This window comes from Poecilia formosa, unplaced genomic scaffold (genome assembly GCF_000485575.1).
Source record: "Poecilia formosa unplaced genomic scaffold, Poecilia_formosa-5.1.2 Scaffold2888, whole genome shotgun sequence".
Classification (NCBI taxonomy): domain Eukaryota; kingdom Metazoa; phylum Chordata; class Actinopteri; order Cyprinodontiformes; family Poeciliidae; genus Poecilia; species Poecilia formosa.
In genome coordinates, this window is record NW_006802827.1 from 165 (window position 1) to 2,875 (window position 2,711).

The following is a 2,711-nucleotide window of genomic DNA, read 5'->3' on the forward strand; positions in this document are numbered from 1 at the left end:
ATAAGTAAGTCTTCATGAATATTTTTGACTATTGTCACGAAGTGTCATTCGGTAAATCATGAAACTTTTAATACAAGGTTGACATTATTTGAAATGTCTTTGTTGTGACATCTTGACTTTAACCAAGAAATCATGATCTGACATAAATTTGTTAAATACTTATTTCTGATTACACTTTAAAAATTATGAAGGTTTATGTTATTAATGCTTCGGTAGCCCAGGCTTTATGGTACAAGTTTCTCTGATCTTTAGACAGCCACACCCATCAACTCTGCCTGACATCTGCCAGAGAAGACATTTGATATGACACTGTTTGATGCATTGTGGCGCTACAAAAAAACCAAAAACTTTTATCAAGTTTCAGCGAAGACACAGAGCCTGGGGTCACTGGCGTATTAAAAAAATCTATCCATCCATTATCATACACGCTTATTCCTAGTGGGGTGACAAGGGGTGCTGGTGCCTATCTCCAGCGGGTGAGAGGTGTCCATTAACGTGCCAGTCCATTAACATGACAGTTATGTTTTTGGACTGTGGGAGGAAGCCGGAATACCTGGAGAGAAACCATGCATACAGGGAGAACATGCAAACTAAATGAAGAAAAAGACCCCGGGCTGGGATTCGAACCCAAGATCTTTTTCGTGCAAGACAACAATGCTACCAACTGCACCACTGCGCAGATAAAAGCAATTTATTCAAATATTTTAAAAAAATAAAATAACAACAACTCTTAGCCTGGGGAGGAAGAAGTAAAGCCTGGTAAGCCAGGCTTTATTTTACTTGTGCGCATGTTGTCATAAGACATTGACTTAGCATTTTTTCTTTGGTACAAGGACAATAGCACATGGCTTTGGGATTGGAAATTTAATTTCTGGGAAAGAGGGGTGCTGTGTGGAAGATATATTTTATAGGTCGCCTGTCTAATTTATTTGATGACTGCTCACATTTTCAGACGTGGGTATAAGCTAGAGCAGCACAATCCAAAATAGGATGGCATCTGCTAGTGTTGCCTCGTGTGTGAGGGTGCAAAACAGATGACAGAGTACTTATAAGTCAGACCATGTGAACGTTGACTGAGTTACTGACTTGAGGTATCTGTTTTAACCAGAGCTACATGTTCAGTTTTACTATGTAGGAGATGCAGGGGTACAGTGTAGCAAGTGAATATAAAATATCTTCCTGAGACAGTAAGTGTTTGAAGAAGCCTTTACATATTTTAAAATTGGATTTGCTTTTGTTTCGACGTAAATTCTTCTTGGAAGAGCATTGCTTCACAATAGATGTAAAACTGCACACATAATTTAATGAAACAGTGTTGAATGTCTTTTTCTGCTAAGATGTAGAAGATCAAAGAGAACTAAACTTTTTAAATTGAAAAAAAATTGAGGATGATCCCATTCACATTTAAGAAAAAATGTTCCTTTAAAAAGTTAATATATTCCTTGTTGCAGTCCGTGCAGTTGCCTAAGTTCACTAAATGCAAGACACAGAACTACTTTTAAATGTGTCCTTAAAGATATTCTAGCTCCAGTTTTATCTTGTGCATGGAAATTTCAGTGTGTATATTTTTTAATCAGGTTTATATTCCTCTTAATGACTTAAGAAATTCCTTTAGTGTTGTAATGAAACTTGGTTTATGAATGTATTAAAATACTGTAAAAGAAAATGCTTCACTTGTCCTTTTATTTAAAACACAGATGTCGCTTTGCTTGTGTTATTTTATAATATTTGACCAAATACAAAGTTATAAAGCTGGCCTTGTGCTTCATACTTTGTAGTGTGGAGTATAATACATTTTTTCATCAAGTCTTTTAGCCTCTGGTTTTGCACAGGAGTTTACATAAAAGTATTGGAATTGTTAAGGTCATTTAGCCAAAAATACCTTTTGATATTAATCCTCAGTGGACATTATTTTTACCGTTGGTGGGTAAACTGACAACATTCCAACGTTATTCAAAGTTAGTGTTTGATCAACATCTGACTTTTGTCTTTCTCTGGTGATGAAAAATCATTCTTACTTTAGAAAACAAAAGAAAGCTGATTTTAAAAGATCTCTTCTCTGTTGAGTAAACATAATGAGGAAAAATCTGTCCTTTATGGATAAGTGACTAACTTGTTCTAAAGTTATATTTCAAGAAAGTGAAACAAAACCATTGAACGGTATTACATTTTAAAGATATTTATTGAAATAGTACATTATATGATGACATTTTATAGCTAGTTCATATTATATGAACCGCATTATAATGTTCCACAATGGAGGGTCTCTATTACTCAGCACTGTCAGACTAGAAAAAAAGAAGAAAAAAAGAATCAGTATAAGATGCAAACATTAAGGTAGACAGTTTTCTCTCAGAAAGAAAGCAGGATAAAATATTTATCAAATAAAAATAGCTCTGCAAATATTCATTAAATTCCAAAGTCGATATAGTCAAAGAGCTTGTGCTTATGGTATCATTTTTTTGAGATGTGATCTCACCTTTCCAGTTTCACGGCTCTTGGCTCTGAGCTTGTTGACCTGAGACTCAGCGATGTCAGCACGCTCCTGGGCCTCCTCCATTTCATGCTGGACCTTCCTGAGCCTGGACATGTGGGTGTTGGCTTGTTCCTCCTGAAAGTTTTGAGATACCAATTATTTTAGTTTACACAAAATGCCAAATTAAAGCTTGGTAATGTGCTAACTTAAAGGGGGCATTGTTTGGTGGCAGACA

The 2,711-nt window shown here is 35.6% G+C and overlaps 1 long non-coding RNA gene across 1 annotated transcript; it reads right to left on the reverse strand.

Moving 5' to 3' along the window:
* Positions 1-2,163: 2,163 nt before the first annotated feature.
* LOC103133389 (uncharacterized) lies at positions 2,164-2,705 on the reverse strand. The gene is made up of 2 exons (XR_475739.2): positions 2,480-2,705; positions 2,164-2,288 (listed from the first exon to the last, which is right to left on the reverse strand). It is a non-coding gene; the product is annotated as an uncharacterized LOC103133389 (long non-coding RNA).
* Positions 2,706-2,711: the final 6 nt, after the last annotated feature.